The 22,431-nt window shown below is 33.7% G+C and overlaps 1 protein-coding gene across 5 annotated transcripts in view; it reads left to right on the top strand.

Annotated features, from left to right (window-relative positions):
- The window catches only part of LOC111050820 (aryl hydrocarbon receptor nuclear translocator homolog), a 105,404-nt gene that overhangs the window by 16,467 nt on the left and 66,506 nt on the right, over window positions 1-22,431 (top strand). The window lies entirely within an intron of this gene.

The following is a 22,431-nucleotide window of genomic DNA, read 5'->3' as shown; positions in this document are numbered from 1 at the left end:
AGTCAGTTAACTATACTACTACTCGTTCAAAAACATCGAACTTCTTTAAAATGTATCTTTCCATCAAATTTAGTAGACAGTTGACTATACTACTACTCGTTCAAAAACATCGAACATCTTGAAAATTGTATCTTTCTATCAACGTTGTAGACAGTTGCAGCCAGACCTGATAACAGCGCTCACACTCACATTCCGGGACGGCACGTCTATTATTTATTAATTTTTGAGAAAACATTACAACAGGTCAATGTAACTTACTGAGCGCGAGGTCTACTGTTCACAGAACTACTAGTTATTTATTTAAAGATTTGATTCTCCACAAAAGCTATACTATATAACTGTCACTTTCGAAGGCTATAGATGACCGAGACACCATTAATAAGACACAAGATAAAATTTTGAAATATTTCATAACACCTGATATTTCCTCTCTTTCTTTTATACAAATAGTTCAATATAGAGCAGTAGGAATTAAATGTCATCACTACACAATTTTTAATTAATCATGGTATGAAATAGTGTATTTCGTATTGATTCAGTTCATTCGTATAATCAGTTCTTATTGATATTGCCTATTATCGTTTGACCAAAGTCTGTATTATTTCTCTCGAATACTATAATCATTATTTAAGAACAAATCATTTCTACTCCGCAAGTTCACAAGTGAATATCAAATATTCTATTCACTCTATATTTATCAATCCAACCACTCTACTCTAGAGCAGATCTAGAGAGAAGTATTCTTGAATTTATTTTAAATCAACAGTTAGCTCAGTTGAAATAATTGAACATACTGTAAAAATCTTGGAAAAGTGTCCAACTTTTATCACGAAGTGATATTCTATGTTAGTTCAAAATGCATGGAAATTTATCTACGGTGTATCCGTAAATTTGGTTTTATGTCGTCCAAAGTTTACGTCATACTCGAATCTCGGCTATGCTTTAATATGTTTACTGTGACGTTTAAAAATTTACCTATTTTATTGATTTATTGAATATTTTGATGATATAAATTTAAATGGACTCTATAAATCGTGGACAAATGGAAGAATTTCTTCGATTCTGGAAGAAATTTCTGAATATCTTGATTTTTTAAAGTCCAGATGACTATAAATGTATTGAGCTCTTCGTAGAAATAGATAGGAAACATGTCTTTAAAAGAAGAAAATATATTGAAGAAAAATATCAAACTACTTCAGGAAAACTGAATTGTGATAAGGGAAACTATTGGAAATAACGGTTCGGTATCTTTTAGACTTGCTTCCAAAGGTGTGTTATATCATCTCAATGTTAGATTTTAAATAATCTTAACTCATTCGTATTGCAGTTCAAGGCCTAATATTTGTTTTGGTGTTTCAAAAATGTTTATCTTTGTTTAGATTGATTGTATTTCGCAACAATGTTGTTTATTATATTGGCACCTTATTGATATTATCAGAAGATGAATCGAGCATTGTTATTGATAATGCTCATTGTCAAGAATTACTTCGGTGGAAGTTGAAGAAATAGGAGTATTGATAATGCAATAGTCTCTGCCATCGAAGGAGCAGTGTTACTCCAAGAATTGAACATTTGTTGTTTCAGCATATTTACCTGTCTTCTAAATATTGTAGACATCTTTGTGTTTTTTGGTTAATTCTATCTGAAATACACTCTAGCAGTGTTAGAACTGACAATTCAAATTTCAGTAATAATTATTAGTAATTTAGCATTCTACTCATGATGATTCTCACAATATGAATCCTGTGATTGTACATGGGTTATGTGTGTTATGGGGATGAGGGCGATAATGAGAGATAGTTATTATCAATGAACATTGTATTGATGAGATGTGTTGCAATTATATTCCGATTCCCACGCAACTTCTATCTTTTAATGAATTGATGATACATAACATATTGTTAATTACGATGATATAAGGCTGTGCAAAGGCAAAAAATAAACTTTCTACTGGTGATATTTTCCAAAGTTTACGATTTGTATATCATCAAGCTATCCAAATGAAATAGCTCTCTCAGGAAATCATTTCTTTTCCGATCATTACTTTTCGAGATATGAGCACCTAAAGTTTAAATTTTTGGGTCAGAACATTGCGAATTTTGTAAGAGATAAATCCATGAGTTTTAGAGGATAAATTCTTAATGGTAATTTTGATTAGATAAAACAAAAAATTCTGAAAATATCAATTTTTGAGAAAGTTATTCTATTTTCTAAAAATGACAAAAATAACTTTTAGTTGAGATATTTTTGTAAATTGAATACCTTTCTCAATAATATATATTTTCAGAAAACTTTTGTTTTATTCAATCAAAAATACCGTGAATAATTTATCCTCCAAATTTCATGGTTTAAACTCTTACCGAATTTGAAATGTTCTGTCCGAAAAATTTAAACTTAAGGCGCTCGTAAAGTAATGACCGGAAAAAAATTTTTCCTTAGAAAACTTTTTTCATTTTTATAGCTTGATGATATAAAGATCGAAAATTTCTCAAAAATATCACCAGTGGAAAGTTTATTTTTAGCCTTTGCACAGCCATAAACCATAAGCCAGTTACACACACATCGGTTCTTGGACATTCGAATTTCGCCGTCCTTATAAATTCTATTAGATTGAACGGTGCTTGGCGACCAAATTATATGCAAACACAAATCATGTGTTTGTCAAGTTAGCTTTAATCTAAAGAATTTATAGGGACGGCAAAAATCTGAATCCAAAAATCTATGTGTATGTAACTGGTTTTACTGATACCATAGATTTAACATAATATGTTGTATCATAAAATATATTATATTTTTCTCAAACTGACTGACTTTGAAATTCTGCTTTGAAGATTACTGATATCTGTTAAGATATTCAAATAGTTTCTTTCGACTGCTTTGTGTTCTCTCACATTTAGTGAAAATAATTCTTACAATACTTTTATTGATAAAATAATCGGTCATATTATCGAAAACAGAGTTTTTGTTCACTAGGTAAGTTGTGTATTCGACAACATTGATTCATCTCACGAGAGAAACAAGGGATTTTTCGTGGAATTTGTGTCTTCGAGTCTTTGATCTGAATAGGCGGCAGTTTTGTGAATCTTCAACATGGAATGTAGGCTGTAGGCAAATAATAGTATAGTATTCTATTGTCAACTTCTCTGAAATTTGCTGTGGGGAAGTCCCAGAGAGTAGAAAAGGATTCGTAATATATGCTTCTAGCAGATGTTGTTTGAGAATTCAGTCTGTGAGTTGTTATTCAAACAATAAGGTTGATCGGCTCAAATTAGATTGTATAAATGTGGTTCGATTTCGATTAAACTCAATTAATCCACATTTTTTATTTTTGAGCTTTATAGCGAAATTTGAACATACTCTCGTCTCGTGTTTTATATATATGACTTTCAATAAAACTTCTGATAAGCAATTTTTAACTCAATGCTTTCAAATTCAATGAAGTGCTGTCAATCCTACCAATTGTATCTTATTTTGTTGTTGTTTAGTTTCAAGATTTCATTTCTCCACTAATGATGAGTTGTATTTTAATTTTTGTAGAGTCAATTTGACATGTTGAAATTTGCATTTTTCTCGACTTAGTGCTGCTTCCACTGCGTTACTGACACTAGCGTCAATTTTTATTTTACTAAGTTCATTTATTATGAATTACTAAATAAATTCATTTGGTATGAATTTCTGGGCAAGGTTCAATAACGATTGATAGAATATTCTATTCGTTCCGTACTATGCAGCAGTATTTATGAAGAAAAACACATGAGTTGAAGAATACTTTGGAACAAAACTTCATGACAAGGCGAGGTTATAATAACAGTATTTGTATTTTCAGTTGAGTTATTCTTGAAAGAATACTTCTGAAACAAGTGCGAGTGCTTTAAGAAATTATGGGTGAATGTAGGGGCGTGGATATGATTTGTATGCTTTTATGATAAGTTTAGCTCTGTTGTAAGTTGTTAACCTACAGCTGGTGATGTTATGTTGGTAGGTGGCTGGTTTTGAGTTGATTAGCTTTTATTAGTTTTTGTGGTTGTATTTTATTATTTACTGTTGATGCTTATGCTGGACTTTTCTTCTTATTTTCCTTCTCTCTTATTCTAGTTCTTTGTATTCTTATTCTTATACTCTCTCTTCTTATTCCTTTTTCCTCTCCATACAACTACTGTACATACCATTTGGTTTTGTGGGTGTGTGTGGGACTATGGCTATTAACCGAATATGAGATTGGTCTGTGCCATGCTTTGCTGTGCTGTGGATAATAATGTAATGTGCGACAGTAATTGCTGGCCGGGTCCAAGAAATGGGTTTTAGAAAAAGTGAAAGTCCTAATTTCAGAATGAAGGAATATTCTCAGTTGGTTGTGCCCTGCTATTATTTTCGTGGAGCAGGGTTTCTGGTTGATTATCTTTCTTTACCAGTTCTCTCTTCTTCCTTCTCTTTCATTCATTCTTCTTGTGACTACTTCTATGTTTTCTTCGTCCTCCTCCTTCCCATTCTAATTTTTTTTTCTTCTTCTTGCTCTTCTACTTCTTCTTCTCTTCCTTCTTCTTCCTCATCTTTACATCTTCTTCTTCTTCTTCTTCTTCTTACAAACAAGGATTAGGCTTTAACCTGTTCCGACTCACATCTAGCCAATTATTCAAATAAACATAAAAAATCCTATTATTGCCAACGCTTGCGTGGTCTGCCAACATCTCTTTTGCCTACTGGCTGATAATTATAGACTTTAAATGGTATTCTTTCAGCTGACATTCTTTGAACATGCTCCCTCCATTGATGCCGATTCTCCGTAACTCTTTCATTCATGCTGCAGATTTTCAATTCTTTCCTAATATCTTCATTCCTGAAATGATCTCTTCTGTCACATCCCTTGATTCTTCGGAGAAATCTCATCTCGGCTGCCTGCACTCTACTTTCAAGTGGCTTCGTAGTAACCCATGATTCACTACCATAGAGGAGGACTGGAGCGGCCATTACCTTATAAAATTTCATAATTGTATCTGTTCTCGCTTTTTTACCCAAAGTCCTGCTGATATTTCCACATATCATTTGAAACTTTCCTATTTTCTTCTCAATGTCTAATTCATCTTTATAACTAATGTCACTTCCTAGATATGTATATTGAGAAACTTGTTCCAAAACTGTTTTATTAATAACAATTTTTGATCTGACCGGATATTTGCCTCTGAATGCCATAATTTTTGTTTTCTTAGTTGATATTTTTAAATTATATTTCTGACCTATTTCATTGAGGATATGGACTGATATTTGGAGGTCATTTTCATTGTCCTGCACTATCCAGAAATCATCAGCAAATAATAATGCATTCAGGTGAACGTTCTTTTCAAGAACGTTACATTTCTTTACATTTCCATTTTTGGAAAATGTGGTCAAGATATATATTGAATAAAGTGGGTGATAAACTACACCCTTGTCTCACTCCTTGGTTGACTACCATTTCATCCAGTCGTTTATCACCTGTATTGATTATTATTTGTGTATCATGGTACAGTGATATTATAGCATTTACGAGGTGAAAAGGATAACCTCTTTTAATCAAAATCTTCCACATAATACTTCTATTCACTCTATCGAAAGCCTTTTCGAAATCAATGAAAGCCATATGCGTTTCAAGATTAAACGCTTCATCTTTACATTTTTTCATTAACTCGTTCTGATGTTTTCTGACATCAACTCCTCCTGCTCCTCTTTTTCATCTTTCCTGTGTACTTCTCCTTCTTTTCCATTTTCTAAATCTTATTATCCATTTCCTTTCTCTTCTCCATGTCGTCCTGCTTCTCCTTTTACTTCCCCCTCTTCTCTTTTTCCGCATTTTTCATTCATCTTCTTTCTTTCATGCGAATTTAATCTTGATTCTATTTTCTTGTGTCCCATTCTTCTTTTTGATCATCATAGTCATAACTTCGCTTCTTCCCGTGTATGTTCCTTCTACCTCGCTCTTATTTCAAATAGCCTATTCACACCTAACTTCCGCTTGAAATTTTTCCCCATTCTTCTTTGTCATCAATTCTGTTTCTTTAACTCTCTTATCGTTTTCTCCTATGCTTCCTCTCATGCATTCTCCCCGTTTCTCTCATTTCTCTACCTCTCATTGCACTCCATTTGCATCTTTTTCATCTATAGCTCTCAGGAAATACCTCACTATCAAGAGTTATTACAGGTGAAAGAGCCGTTGAATACTTAGAGACCAACATCCTTCAACTATTGGAACAGTATTTAACATCCTTTGTCAACGTCTATCTCTCCTTTCTTCACTTTAGGTACTTCTTGTTAATTATCCTTCTTCTCTCTTTCATTCATCTCCTCTTCCATCACCTGCAATGGATTGATGTATGCCCCCAATTTCCTATCCTATATTGGATAAAACTATTGTATTACAAAAATATGGTACGAAAAATGAACCTAATTTTGATGTAATATACATCATGTTTTGCTTATGTCTGTCACGATTCTATGAAGTTTTAATTGGCTGTTTGATGAAAGTTGAGACTCGCGAATGAATTAGTATTCTAGTAGAGGTGCTCTGAAAATTCGTTAGATCAAAGTTGAAACATTATTATTATTTTGACTATGCAAATTTGCATTTTTGTTACGCATGATTCTTGAAGTTGTCGATCACTCTCAGTGCGCCAGTGTCAATGTGACACGAAAGCTGTTATTGAGATATTCACTCAAAACTATCAGCAATAGTTAAATGGGAAGTGTTGGTGTTATCCACAAGGAATACTGACAGTTTGAGGTTAATCTCACTTTAGTGATTTTGGAAGGTTTGATAAATCCTTTTTGAAAGATCTTGGTCAAATTACAAAACAAGTACAGTCACTGTAAACGGCCATGCTAAGGCCAAATTATGTGTAATTTGTATCAAATCAAAGTTTTTAAGTGCAGGTTTTAAGTGTATTTTGAAAAAGTATACTTCGTTAAAAATGAAAGTAACTGAAAATGAATGTTGAAGCCATTTTTCCCGGTTAGGAGACTTACTTAGCTAACAAACTGATGATAAATAAAATATCAAATACTGTGAAAGCGCAGTTGAAGTTTGCGCTGCGAAGTTTACATTTTAACTTGTATTATAACCAACAAGAATTATAAGTCGTATTATAACCAACATTTCGTCCTTAACAGTCTAACTTATTGGAAGAAAAGTAGCTTTTATTGAAAAAATCGCACATACAACATTAATATTGAATAGAACGACTTGAAATTGTTTCATTCGAGACTCTAGAAACTGTACGAGATTCTAGTTCCTGTTGCCACGACATTATCAGTCAACATTAATAAACATAAATCTATATGTTAACATTAATGGCAGAATAGGATTGATATTAGGGATAGAAGAAACATGTAAAAGAAAGATATCTGCAAGATGAACAAAAGAAAAAGAAGAAGAAGGAGAAAGAGGAAATGGAGGAAAATATGAGGATGGTGATGGAAAATCAAGTAAAAGAGAAGAAGATGCAAGTAAAAAGAAAATCGTGATTGAGCATCGTGACATGTTTCACCGCTCTGTTTCTCTATCTCACTCTCTCACTCTCTTCATTCCTCCATCAAAAGTCCCAACCGGTACTGACCGGTGTCCTGACATGACAATATAACGGCAATAATTGTGACGTCATCACAAAAAATACCAAACTATGTTGAACGAAACGGTCATCCCACTAAAGTACAACTATTCCTCTTTACTACATATCGAACATTTTCAGCCATCGTTTATACTTATAGTCCAATAATTGAAATAAGTTGACTGATGACAGTTCTGATAAAAATGAGTTTTCTAGTAGGCCTATACTTTCACTTTGAAATATTTTTCTCCACAGTAGTAGTGATGCCCATATTGTAACTCCAGGCTTGTGTGTGTGGGTAATGGGAATGATGAGAGATTAGTAACTGCTTCTTGTGTTATAATTTTGTAACGAAACCGTGTCAGAGTATGTGGTCAACTGAGCATTTGTCATAGAAATTAATTTTTTCAATATACTGTATTTAGTCACTTCATACTTCACATATCACAGACAATCGGTTAATGCTTTAGTGGTAAAGGAAATCTCTCTCAAGAAGACTACTGAACATGGGTATACATGAAAAATATACATAGATTACTCGCTGTAATCTAGGGATGGGTATCGATACATCGATGTTTAAAAACATCGATGTTTCAACATCAAACATCGATGTTTTTAACATCGATGTTTACTGTTCGATGTTTTTCACTTATCGATGATTTTACCTAGACATCGGTCATTCGATGTTTTTCACAACTAAAAAGTAAAAACAATTCTAATTTTTTAATTATTTGATACAAGTTTTTTTTATATTTTTGTTTGAAGAGGATTATCTTGAGAGCAATAAGCAATAGTAACAGAATTACAATCATTATCTCTATCATATTTAGTGTAGTATTCTGTTTGGTGTGTTTTGTGAATATAGATCACTCTTGTGAAAGATCTCGCATAAGTTTTGATTTCCTTCAGATTGCTATTTTTATTTTTCAATCAGGCTCTCTGTATTTTTATGTGAGACTGTTGGATACTCTTTACATTACTTCTGTGGCCCGTGTCAAGGTTAGATAGTTAGAATTGAATTTAGAATTGAATAAGAGGTCGGATTCTTCGTTTCTTAGGAAGAAAGAGTTTTTTCTTACTACAATTATTTCCTCAACATGTGTTTAACACTAATTAATCTAGCTCTGGAAAAGAGGTCCTCGTATTGTAAGGAGTGCAGATATCCATATAAAAAACTTAATCCATTTTCATTTCCTGAAAAATCTATCAGGTATTGAATGAATACGATATGAGTATCAATAATTGCTAAAATTAGCTTAGGGTTAAATTTCAAGACCGAATCCTCAAGGATACCCCGAGAGGTTTCAGACTAAACCATGAAGATGACAAATCTTGTGAACTAGAGTTGATGTATCTTTCTAGTCACAACCTGACTTCAATTATTCGAAAGACTGTTACTTGAATACCACAAGTCCAAAATTGCTGTGATTCCAGTTAGTAACTGTTGAAATATTGGAACAATAGCTCCAGATAAAATTGCAGTCACTTTAGAAGCTCTTTTTGTGCTCTACAATCTGAGATCAGGTATAGCGATCTATCTCATATTCCAGGTACACCTGACAACAATGCTCCTTGTATTGTGAAAACCACCTGATTTTCAGCTTCAAGCATCATCACCAACTACATTGTCCTCACATTGATATTTCGCACAACGACATAAGTTCTTGAGATTATGTTCTATGAGAATCACCCGTAAGATACACTTCATTTTAGTACTTCCTAGTGGAGAGGCGCGCTTAAGGACACCTCAAGGATCAAAATTTCAAACACATAACTTTTGACACAATGCTCAGATTTCATCGTACTACACTTCATCCTTCTCGGTTCGTCACGGCGGTTCAAAATCATGCATAATAAGTCAAATTCGGTCGAAAAATGGAAAATTTATCGTTGATTGTACACTTAAGCCCATATTCCAATACACAGAAAAAGACCAATTTCTATATTCAAAGTTGCATGTCTTGTGAAATACTTCTGATAAAATTTCCAAATCTAGTGAGAATGTGAAAATTGTCCCCCTCTACCCACTCCAATAAATAATACTTTCGATTCCAAAACAATTTGGAAGTTGAGATTTTAAAAATGGCGATTCCAGTTTTTACATTTTTTTCGTAATTTTACTGGTGATCAAGAGTTTCTAAAACGAGCCTGATACATCATAGAAACTTACGATTGATTACAAATTGTAGATAAATTCATCCTCTACGAGCTCAGTTGCCTAAAATCCATCTTGAATCACTTTTCGCTATCATAGAACTGCCAAAACCGTTAATATGAGAAAAATATCTACAATTTCCGGATTTTTTTCAACAATCAAATCTCACTTTACGAACATATTTTTTCATGAATTGTTTACAGTAGATGAAATAGAAAATTCTATTGTACATTTCAAGATCATGTAATAAGTTTTATAATAAGGGGTTACCGAGATACATAGCTTTGAATATAGAAATTGGCCATTTCTTATGTATTGAATATGAATAAGTACCTACACTCAACAATAGATTTTCTATTTTTTGACCGAATTTGACTGTTGATGCATGATTTTGAACCACCTTGGTGAGCCGAGAAGAATGAAGTGTAGTACGATGAAATCTGAGCATTGTGTCAAAAGTAAATTATAAGTGTTTGAAATTTTGATCCTTGAGGTGTCCTTAAGCGTGCCTCTACTAGGAAATACTGAAATTAAGTGCATCTAACGGGTGGTTCTTACCCATGAACTTATGTCATTGTGTGAAATATCAATGTGAGGACAAAGTAGATGGTGATGATGGTTGAAGCTGAAAATTCGGTGTTTTCTACAATACAAGGAGCATTGTTGTCAGGTGTACCTGAAAATCTATATGACATAGAGCGCTCTACCTGATCTCAGATTGTATAGCACAAAAATACGCCTAGAGGGATTTTGAAATATACATCTAAATTGTAACAATCGGAAGATATTGTTGATTAAAAACTAAAATTCATCAAAATTGATTTTTTCTTCAAATTTTACTCATTTTTGAAAAATTATAACAAAGTACTCATTGGAGATAGAGAGTCCCGAGTGATCTTATTTTTTTTTTCAGAATTATATAATCTGTGAGAGATTTGGCAGAAATAGCTGAAAACTGGAAAATGAGCCGAAAATACGAGATTTTGGGCTATCTTGTATCTAGCACAAGGAAATCTTGCATGAAGAAATTGGTTCTGGATTTCTCTCATGCACCCAAATAATATATTAAAAAATCAGAACTACAATATAAATTGCAAGCACACCCCCTTTTTTATGTCTATATTGACTGGACTAATAGTATCATCCATAAAAACGTAGGGCGATAAACGATGTTTAAAAACATCGATGTTCAAAAACATCGTTGTTTACTGTTCGATGTTTTTCACTTATCGATGTTAGGATGAAAAAACCATGTTTTGTCTTTCGATACCCATCCCTACTGTAATCTAGATTACAGTTCTGTAGATTAATAGTTCTGATTTTTAATATTCAAATAAGTTCCTGGAAGATAATTTATGATGAAAGTGTGATGAAATGCACGTAGCCCGTCAGTACATTTTAAAACTTGGCAGCATTTAATAGCAGATAATTGATAGCACTTGATGAGGTGGTGAGCCAACTGGTTTCTGCTCCAATTCAATCAACTCTGAGAACAAGATAGCTTACCAATTGTTCAATAACAGTTGAACTCTGATCATGAGTTTGTTTGATCTCTACACAGATGACAATTAATGAAACGTTTCAAGTATATGAACTATCAAATAGTGAAGTTCAACATAACCATAATAAATTGTAAATTTATTGATGTTTACTTTCATCTATAATATAATAAAGGAAAGAATTAGCTAATACACGTACGGGATAGGAAATTCACGAATGACACATAAATTGTAATTTTACTTATGGTTTCTCAATCTACCGAGGATGGTTATAGGCCTATTTTGAATTCTTTATGATTTCAGTTGGTCAAGTTTCCAATTAGACCCTTGCGGAGCACCGGTTATCCGCTAGTCATCAATAAAATAAATAGAATACAGTGTTGCCCATCACCGAATAATGTTGCATCACAATACAGGTTACCATCTGTGATTTGAGATATGGGTGACAATATCCTATCATTTCAATTTATTATGAAGAGATACCTAAATATCAGTCATGGTACAACTATTTTGTTCATTTGAACTACCAATTGTTGTTAAATCATTTTCTTCATGTCCGTGAGGTATCTTTATTCTATTTTATCATACAATCCTCATAATGGTGGTGTGGATCTGCCACTTCCTCAAGTAATATTGTAATATCGGGGCACCAAGCTTCGCTCGTTATTAATTTATTGATAAATAGAATACAATTCTTCAAAATGATTGGGGAAGGACTAACAGGCACAGCCCAAAATTGTCTTTTCCCCGAATTTTGATTTATACACTATAAATGGTCCAAAAAGTAGGTTATGTTTCATAAACTTGAATTCAGGTCCAATTTTCTTTCAAAATATTTAAAAACAGAAAAGTTCTAATTTTGATTGTTTACAAACCAAATTGAATAACAAAATAACACTCACTAATCACTTAAAACTGTAAAATAATGATAATTTTGAATATTATGATACATACTCTAATTTTGAATGATAAACCATGTCATGTCAACAAATCAGATTATTTTGATAGAGTCTATTAAAATTTCTAGATAATATTTCACGAGAGATAAGGTAAGCTGATTGATTACACAGCTGATCTCCCACACAGGCACACGCATCTTCTGTTTTCGACAGACGACGATATTATCATCTGTTCTTCCAAGGATGAATATATCCTTTTAATGTCGTTCATTGAGTTTTCCCAGGGATGAGACCTAGTGCAATCGAATTTTTATATCATAAACCTACTATGTTCCAAATTTCGTGAAAATCGTTGGAGCCGTTTTCGAGATCCGTTGAACATAAATAACCAGGTATAAAAATATATATAAAGAAATCGCTCGCTTAATATGATAGGTTTAATAATAGTTAATTATTGTTATTTTAAGGTTGAATATATTTAACTTTAGCTTCTTTTCCTAAACTGTTCTGAAACTGGGTAACTTTAGTACTTGGTGGAGAATAGGAGAAGCTGGAGGAAGAAGGATAAGATGAGCAGGAGGATCATTAAGAAGAAGGAGAAAAATAAGAAATGGAGTGGAAGAAGAAGTATAAGAAGAAGGAACTGAAAAATAAGAAGAAAATAAGGAACTGAGTGGCCAGAGGTCTACAACACTGCCGACAACTATATCTGTGCCTAGCCCTGGAATCTGAAGTACAATGGCTCTACATACTCGTATACACATTTATGTACTGTGAAACGCACTAGACTACACTAGTCACCACTACACACCAAGTGTAGTGAGACTATACACAAAGCAAGCACTAGTAATATGTCCAATGTAGTTAGGTCTTGTCACGCTTTATCATACACTTATATCTATATCTATTTATAGTTAGATTCAATTGAACTGTTAGCTGTATTGGTGGAATGGAAAATATTGAAGCTATTCATAGGGAATGCTGCCAGTTGTATGTGAATATCACTGTAGCTCTATTTATATGTGTATGTTGTATTATATATATCCTGGTGGAAGTAAAGTAACGATGCACAGGAATGCTATAGTGAGTTTTCCCTTCAACTGTCAGCATTGTTCGAATCGGAAACATTGACACTATTTGAAGAGAATGCTGACAGTTTGAAGTGAATCTCACTATACTGCTGTTCACTTGTTGTTCGCCATTTTCTTGTTGTTCAACAATAACCTCAATAACGGCAAATGAGTCATATCACAATTCCAGTCCACAGATTGTAGACAGAGTTGAATGGCTAGGTAAAGATGAGGGAATTTGGAGGTCGGCCATAAGAGGGAGTGGAGTGGTATTGAAATCTTTGAAACTTGACAACGGATTCATGATCTATCACACGTAAAGTAAGTAAATACTTACTTCATTTATTGCTGCATTGTGAACATCAAGTTCACAAAAAAAATTGGATGTGTATTCTGCGAAAATGTTCCAACGTCAGTGGTGAATCACAAAATAGAAGTTGATTTGAGGAAAATAATTAGTCAATACTTTGCGATCGTCATTTTCTCTGTGATTCTTCTATCATCAATCTTCAGTTTGTTGAAGCGAAAGATGTAGAGAGAGTATTGATGTGAGATGGGGATGTGTGATTGGAGAACGAATAGAACAAAAAAAAACACAAACTTGAAGGAGTAGAAAAAGATTCAAAGCAAGACGAAGAATGATGATGATGATGATGGGGAAGAGGAGGAGGAGGAGGAGAGATTAGAGCTTGGAGAAGTAGAAGCAGAAGACGGTTGTGGTAGACGAGTATGAGGTGAAGAATAACTGAAAATAAAGAATATTGAGATCTGATATTTGAAAGTTCCGCCCACCCTGAAATTACTTTATTGCTTCACTGATCTCGAATAAAAAGGTGCATCATGTAATAAAATAATAGACTAGCAAGCTTTGTGAAGCAAAATAATATTTCAAGATAGCGATTTGTCTTATTACCGTGATAGCTGTCTTGCTATCCTTTTATTTATTCTTTTTTATCTTGTTTTTATTTTACTTCTCCATTTTCTCATCTGAATCATCTCTATCATTAGATTTTTGCAATCTGTATTTTGTGAAGGATTTGATTAAACTCACATCAATTTAAATAGTTCTTCGATCGTATTATTTCTTCTATTCGGTTTTGTTTCTTCGATCTTAGGGTTGATTATTTTTATTTGGTCTTCTCCAATTTTATATTTTCTCAATGTGTTTGTTCTCATTTGTATCGGTTTTATTTGGTTAAGATGTTATGTATATTCGGAGTTCATTTAATGTAATTACTGTGTCTACATTGCCAAGCGATTACTATCTAATTGATGAGTGCTATAAAATTATGTAGAATTTGCTAATAATGTTTGTATAATCTCTGTGTTGTTCCATTGATCAGTTCGTTGGTTTGATTCAAACTGGTAATCTACATGGAATTTTTTTCACGTTGTAGTTTCTTACTATATCCGCATCCTTGTAATTTGCTTCTCTCACTCAAACTATCTATTATTCAAACTATTCAAATACTCTTTAAAGTATTCAAATATTCTATTGCACAATGATACAGTGAACAGTGAATTGCATCAATCAACAAAGAAAGTATATTGCGTAATGTATTCTGTTCAGTAATATTTTGATTGCTGTATGAAATTTGAAGCTTTGAATCTTTGAATTTAGAATATTGAATTGCCATCTTTACTTAACTATATTGCGTTATTGTATGTTGATATTGTTATTAATTTCTAATAATGGTTGATTGCTTATTTTAATTGTTATATATTTTATTGTTTCAGGTGAGTTTTCATTCTTTTCTGACGTCACTGTCGTTGGGTAATGTACTTTTCAATATTCTTGAAATCTATTAGATATCCATAACTTGTTTATTTGATATATCTTCATTTCGTGATTTTTAAGCATATTCTGCTAGAAGTGAATTTCAAATAATGGATGAAATTACTTAATTAATTAATTACATTCTCAACCACTTATAAAATGTAAAATGCAATTACACCATTATCAATAGCTAGTATACTTAGAACAATTAAGTTACTGTAAATAGAGCCTATGATTGGTAGTTGAATGGCTAATGAAAGTGAAAGGCTGTCATTGGCCGAGACTATACAGACACAGCTATCATGGAACTTGGAACGGCAACATGGATGGATATTCATATCATATCATTCGTCACTTACAATTTCAAGGCATTTCTTGAATTTTCAATAATGAAGGTGTCGTTACATACGTTCTCAAGTCTTTCATTTGATATGTATAAAACTATTTCTAATAACTGTCCCTGCCAAGCATGCTTTGGGTGCGTTACCAATAACAGGAGTCAATCATAACTCTTATACTGTACTAGCTAAAGTGCGATTTAGCATTGGTGATAATTATCTGCATTAGTTGGATTAGAAGCATTGATTGTTTTTTTACGGAATACTGTGTTTAAATTAAATGTTTCTGGGAAAAATGAATATTTGAATTGTATGGAAACACTAAAATCATTCTGATCAGTCCACCAAAGCGTGCTTTGCTATTGACCTAAATACAGTAGTTTATAAGCACAGCCCTATCTGTCTCTTATACAGTGCAGGCGTTGATTTGTTAGATGATAAGTTTGTTTTGCAGTATTGGATCTTTTCTACTGGTTCAAGTATTGTCTCCTTCCTTCTTTTATTCTTCTCTTCCTTTCATCTTCCACTTCTAGTACTTCCTTTTTCCGATGCCAGGCCTGCAAGTAGGAAGTTCCCACGGGACAGTGTACTTCCCGCATTTCCATGCCGACCCCTTCCTAACTCTCACACTCTTTCACCACCTCTCTCTCACTCTCTCTCTAATTTAATCTTTTCGCTATTCTAATTCATCCATTCTTGCATTTGTCATTATTCTTCAAAATCTCTAATTTAGCTTTCATAAAAATTATGTCTTATTATTTCTCTAACTCTGTTCTATTATTTCTTCATCACTTTTTCTGTATTATCCACTTGAAATTCTCATTAATATATCCTCATTTCACGTAGTAGCTTAGTTCCCTCATCTTTTCTCTTTTTTGGCATTTCTGTTTCTTAATTTTGCTGAAAATGATGCCCACATAAATCTTAGACTTGTGCTCTCATAATGAGAATTGAGTGACGTTATGGATGTTATGGATCTGTTATAGATAGAACATTGAATTGAGAATATTGAATGGAATATACAACAATGACAATTGAATGGACTTGGAAGTTTTCCACCAGGTAGTAGAATTAGTCAGTTCATGGATTTCAGTCAGTTAGCGGATCTGCCCTGAAGCGGATCCTTTCGTTCTTTTCCTTTCCCTATATTTTCTACTTCTTTCTTCACGTTTCTGATAACTCTATTCTTTTGAGATGTTATTCTCTCTAAGTGCCGTTTGCACAGTGCCAGTTTAAACTAAATTTCATCTTAAACTGGATTAAATTTATATCAAGTATCATTTGTTATAATGTGATAAACTAAAGATGAACCACATTATATAACGAACGAGACTTGATATGGTTTTAATCCAGTTTAAAATGAAATTTAGTTTAAACTGATACTGTCCAAACGGTGCTCAGTGATACTGAGAACTTGAGAGAGAGAGAGAGAGTGTGAGAGGGATAAGTAAATGGGTGTCATAAAATCCGTTGTGAAGCTTGTTTGACGTTCTTTAAGAGAGCTCTCAATATTATTTCTAGAGTGCTCTTAATATAATCGAGTGAATATAAAGATTAGGTGCAAATGTGAGTGAGTTACTAGTCGAGACACTGTAAATTACTCTGACTTTATTGTAATTTGCATCTCTTTCTCAACTGAACTATTATGAGAATCACTTCAAACTTTCAGCATTCCTCCTAAAAAACATTGACGCTTCCCATTCAACCACTGCTGACAGTTTGAAAAGAATATTACTGTAGAACGGCTAACATCTGCGTCGAATTGATTTCCACTGCTAAATGTTGAAACCGATTTGTAACGCAGAGTATTTGAAAATTTTCTCTCTGAAACGGAATTAAGTTCATAAGTTATGGCCGGTAATTTGTGTTCAAGTTCGGTTGGGAATAGGATGGGTGATCAATATGGTGTCAAAGTGTACTAAAATGGATAACCAAATTTCAAATAGATTTATTCAGTATGAAAAAGGAGTGACATCAACAAAACAGTTACTCAATTTAACAAAGAATAGTTTTAATTTTGAAAACTTGTTTAAAAAAAAGAAAATACAGTAACCTACATGATTGATGCATCATCGCGTTTAACTACCTATCTCGAAAATATTCACAAAAATTCTGAATTTGTCGAGGCTTATTATAGGTCTATTCTTATGAATTCATCCCAAATTTCAATAAATAATTGTTCAATAAGGAAATGTTCAATCTCACATTTATTGCTCGGTCATCTACTAGCTACTTGGGATGACATATTGCATATTTTATTATTCATTTTCATAACGTTCATTATTTTGTGGATGATAACTGAAATGAATGTTATGATTTTTGTTATGATTCATCCCTTTCCAACCTTAAATGGAAAATCTTAATTATGGAAACGGGTCATACATTTGGGAACAACAAGATTGACATAAAATATAGGGAAAGTTTTGATGTTCAGGTTCATAGCTTGTGACTTGAATTAACACAAAGAACTATACTGGAATTTAATTAAATGTCTTCTCTATTTTACTTTCTCATTCTCCAGAATCGTATTCTGCTTAATAGACCATTACTGGTAGTTCTTCCAACTATATTGTCGATTCCAATTCTTGACAATTATTTAAAGTCGATCATCGTATGACGCAATTGATGACACAAATAACTCAACAATGGTTATTGAGTTGTTCATTGTGATCCAATTTTCATGTTATTCAATCTTCATTGTATTTACATGATCTCAGATTTCTGTGAGTTATTGGAAATTTATTCATGGAATATTTTACTCAAAATGTATGAAATATTTAAATTTCTGCGTCAGTTTACATGAATTCCTTGGGAAGATGATGCAATTCCTCGTTGAAAATTGCGAGGAAGTGCATGAACTGGAAACTTTCTACAAATCACAAAATATTTCAAATTTGTCATCTTTGAATATTGTTTAATGCACAGAATTGATTTTCAAATTATCTGTACATAAACTGAACCCGTTGGCTAGTTGAAGTTGATAATAATAATTTATCATATTCATTTTTTCTCATGTATTTATTTATCACTGTGAGACGGTAGTCTATTTATAATTTGATGCTGAAAATTGTTTGATACCTACACTGAAGCTCATTTGGGCTGATATTTTCACCCTTGAACATTTTCCAAACAGCCGTTGTCATGGAGAGGAACCATCATGTAATGCAACAGACAATATTAATGCTAATAATAATTATTTATTCATGTCTCACTGAGACTGTCTATCAACTGCTGTTTAAACTGCACCGGACGTCTGTGCTGCAAATCTGTTCCAGGTAAACAACACAGGCGAGCAGAGCAAGCAAACAATCATCATCAATATTGTTCTCGTCATAATCATCATCATCATTATCATCATCATCATGTTGATCTATGTTTACCCTGGCCTGTGTCCACTGCTAATCATTCTGCTGTTAGTAAGGGTTTGGGGGTGTTGGCGAGGGGGTAGGTGGTAGGTTGGGTCTATAGTCAGAGTTAATACTCTGGATTCTGGTGTTATTCTCCATCTCCCGCTCTCTTCCTCTTTCTAGGTACTCCCTCACTGCATATGTTCTCTCTTTCACAGTATATTCTCTCTACTGTGTTTTTCTCTTCGGCTTTTCTTACTCATCTCACTCTCTCATATGTTCTTTATCTTTTTTTCTCTCGCTCTCTCTCGGAACAGCACGAGTCTCTACCTCCCTCCTCATCCCTTAGCAAAGCTTATGTAAATAGGCGCCAATTGACCACCTACCCACCCCACCATTTAAGCATCTAAAATAAACACAGTGTCAGTGTCTATTTCCTTCATTTTCTCCTCTCTGTGGATTGAGGCTCGCACGATATTGTTCAAACTGCAATATTCTACTGTAATTGTAGGGAAATTTTTATTGAGATTAGATATATTTTTATTAGCAATGTTTCATATTTATCAAATCATGGAACAATTCAAATGTCTTTCTCTTTAGCAATGTAGGTCATATTACGGTAGATATCCAAATAAGATCACACTATTTGAAGTGTAATCCAGTTTAAAAATTGAAACTATTGCCTTGATTTATGACCCAATAATTGATTTAATAGTAAATAATTCTGATGTTCGATTTTTATGCTTAACATACTGATTTCACAAAATATGCTTATAATTTATTAATAAATGCACAGACATTAAAAACTTTCCATGTATTTTTTAGCGATGAATGACCGAACATTCATCGCCAACGTCGATAGGCCTGATTCGTAGTATCATCTCACAACAAACAAAATGGATTTCACGTTGCAAATAAACGCGTTGTATCTCACTGTGAACATTGTTTGGGGAATTTAAGGATCATTTCAGACTTCAGCTGCCAAAGATAATTGATTATTTGATGAGTTTCTCTTTTCCTCTTCTGTAGTATAGTTCTCACGATGTCAGTCTGATATTGGAGTGATTGAGATAACAATGAAGATGACATAGGCTCCGTGGGTGAGTCTATTGTGTTTAAGGTACTTCAGCTTTGTAGGCCTGCTCCCCAGCTCATCAGTTGTCCTAACTTCTTCCTCATCCCTCGGTTCACTGGTTGACATACAAGAGCTGTAAAATACAATAGAAAACGACAGCAGAAAAAGGGTAAAATAACCGAAAACAACAGACAGAAATGAGGATAAAGTGTGCAATAAAACAAAACAAAAGTTGAGATAAAAGGGCGCGAGAGGGTTTTTTCATTGGGGTGGGTGGCGCACAGTGCAATAAGCATCACTGAGGGTGGTTGCATTTATTTTGTTGAATATGAAAAGGAGGGGGAACAGGGTGGCCTCTAATGAGAGACCCTGGTGTTGGGAGGGGGGAGTCACCCTACCGCTGAGAGCGGTGTGTGGTAAGTGTAGAGGGGGGATTTGCTTCCCCCAATTTGTGATTTGAAGTGAGGGGTTGGGTGAGTTGATCAGTGATAACTGAATGATGAGTGAGAGATGTCTCTGTCAAGGTTATTACGAGAAACTGAGAAATTGTGGAGTTTGTAAGATATTTGTTGGATTTGAACAAATCCTCAATGTTTCGATAATCCTTAATCTTTTATGGTTCCCATGGAGCATTTTCACTGTTCGTTAATATCAGTCAGAATTTATAATGTATGAATATGACACATTCAAAAACAAGCTCCCTACTTAGTTGGGAAAACACATGTTTTTCGAAAGGCGTTCTCTTTCAAAAATACTAGTCTCTATCGAAAAGTTCGTCCAGCAAAAAATATGATCAATCGTTTGAATTGTTTCCTAAATGAGAACGAAAAAATGCTTTTAGCGAAGGGAAGTCTTATCAGTAATACTAAAAGCATTCAGACAGAATGCAGCATGATTTATCATTATTATTACTTTCAGAATTATAATTCTCAAAGATTGATTATGTTGCCTTGTTAATCATTTAGTAGGCCTGTTTCACAAAAACTATATGTCGGGTTTCAAGTTTGGATCTATTGCAATGATAATAGATTATTTCATAATATTGCCGTTAAATGTGGGTGTAGTCAGACGTTGAATGTGGGTGTAGTCAGACGATTGGGCGTTGATGTTTTACAGGAGTCTTTTTAGGGGTAAAAACTTGAAGTGACCATTGTTGAAAAAGTGAACAAAATTGAAACAGAATTGCAACAATCTTCTGCTAATGGTACACTTCACGCGATACACTCATTTATAGCTGATAGGCCTATAGTCAGGTTCACTTCAAATTTGCAGCGTTGTTTGAATGGAAAGCATTGTGGCTATAAATGAGGAATACTAACAGTTTTGAGTGAATCTCACTGTAGACTAGCCTGTTGATAATATTTGGAGTTTCACAGTAGTTAGTAGTAGGCTACCTGTTAATTAATTAACGCTAGTGTTAGTAACCTCGTGTGTATTAGTTTGCGTGACTGTTTAGTTTCAATTAGGATAATTTTTGGGTTTTGGAAATGTTTGTTGGTTGATTATAGTGGTCGTTCATTTATGGTGTCTCACTTGATGTAGCATATTTGATGGAGTTGAGTTGATTTTCTCGGTATTTAAGAACATTCAAGTACAGTTCTGCAAATTTGTCGTTCTGTAAATATTTGAAATGAAAATATTTTTCGGCAAATTGTGACTGTAACGGACACGTTCACTGATTTTGATGACTGGGAATTTGAAATTCACATTTAGGGCCGGTTTCCGAGCTCGGGATTTAGCTAAGTTCTAGACTTTGAACAGCTGGAGTCAGAAAATTGGCTTTCCGAAACTGGGCGTACTCGTAGTCCACGTTTAAATTCAATTTCGAAAAACTAGAAAATTGAACACAAAATAAAATAAAGAGAAAATAGTGTAAAGTTTCAGCTATTTCGAATTATATAGGAAAGTTTCATTTCGTCAATAAAAAACGTTTCCAATATTGTAGAAATGAGGAAATAAAGATTACCATAAAAACTACGACTACGCCAATTTTCTGACTCCAGCTGTTAAAAGTCTAGAACTCAGCTAAATCTCGAGCTCGGAAACCGGCCCTTTAAATCAAAGATTTCAAATATAATAAAGTGAACAACAAATAATTATGTGATATAGAGATTATAACTACTGTAATTGCAAGACATAATGAATAGTGTAGGAAAGTGTTGTCGTCGTATAACGGAAAAGGTGAGAGTTTGGTGCTATGAGATGCACATCGACCTATCAGCATAGGATGAATGGGGAGCACTGATGTTTTCATATATAAGGAATGCTGACAGTTTGCAGTGAAACTCACTATGGCAAATCTGCTGTCGCTGTGATTCTGTTGGCTGTTTTGTGGTTTTGTTGGCGAATTTTTAGCACTCACATCAACCGCACTGTGGTTGCTACTGGCGCTGCTGTGTTTTCGATGCACTCAGCACTGAGGAAGAGAAAGAAGATGAAGAAGAAAAAGAAAGTGAATGAGAGAGAAGATGGTGACGAAAATACAATTTGCGATCACTGGGTTGCCGACACTCTACCTCATTTCTTTTGAGCTTCTTCATCTTCTCCTCCTCCTCTGCCTTCTTTTCCTTTTTCTTCCTATTCTTCTTATGCCGCATCTCCTATTCCTCCTCCTCCTCTTCTCATTCCTCCTTCTTCTTCTCCCACGTTCCCTCCTCATCTACCCACCTTATCTATATATATTCTCTTCCTCTT

This window comes from Nilaparvata lugens, chromosome 2 (assembly GCF_014356525.2).
Source record: "Nilaparvata lugens isolate BPH chromosome 2, ASM1435652v1, whole genome shotgun sequence".
Taxonomy (NCBI): domain Eukaryota; kingdom Metazoa; phylum Arthropoda; class Insecta; order Hemiptera; family Delphacidae; genus Nilaparvata; species Nilaparvata lugens.
Note: the sequence above shows the minus strand (reverse complement) of the source record. Positions and strands in the feature narration are given on the sequence as shown.